Source organism: Pteropus vampyrus, unplaced genomic scaffold (genome assembly GCF_000151845.1).
Source record: "Pteropus vampyrus isolate Shadow unplaced genomic scaffold, Pvam_2.0 Scaffold407, whole genome shotgun sequence".
Classification (NCBI taxonomy): domain Eukaryota; kingdom Metazoa; phylum Chordata; class Mammalia; order Chiroptera; family Pteropodidae; genus Pteropus; species Pteropus vampyrus.
In genome coordinates this window covers 283,969-284,552 of record NW_011889188.1, presented here as the reverse complement: position 1 = coordinate 284,552, position 584 = coordinate 283,969, and the positions used below count along the sequence as shown (strand labels likewise).

Genomic DNA, 584 nt, shown 5'->3' with positions numbered 1-584 from the left:
CAAAGTCCTGCCGGCAGTAACGATTAAAGCAGCGTGCCTGCTCTTGTACAGGAATCTCTTCCAGCCCGTGTGGGTGAGGTGGGAACAAGCCAAGTCGTTTTATCTTTGTCAGAGGCGGATTTTTTTTTCCCACCCAGATATTAAACCATGGAAATCAACCATCCTGGAACACTCGACCAGCTTTGAAAGCAAGACAACTTCTGTTTGTGTTTTCGATTTCCACCGCTGTAATAGTCAACCTTCCTTTCATTTTTTTTTTCACTGATTTCTTTTTGGCTTTTTATTTTTTATGTTTATTTTTTTAATCAGGGGGATTGCTTCATAAATCACATAAATGTCTAACCACTAAGTAGTGAACTTTTTTTTTACTTTTTTTTTTAGGCGAAGCAACTCTTGGTTACCTCACAGATTGCAAGGACCTTCTCAGTTTACAATCCTTTATTTTTTTTATTTTCTTATTTTTTACACCTACAACACCTGGTCTTCCTAGGTGGTCTCCCATCCAAGGACTAACCGGGCCCGACCCTGCTTAGCTTCCGAGATCAGACAGGATCGGGTTTGTTCAGAGTGGTGTGGCCGTAGAA

The 584-nt window shown here is 40.9% G+C and overlaps 1 pseudogene; it reads right to left on the bottom strand.

The window, feature by feature from the left end:
* Positions 1-465: 465 nt before the first annotated feature.
* LOC111731904 lies at positions 466-584 on the bottom strand (annotated as a pseudogene).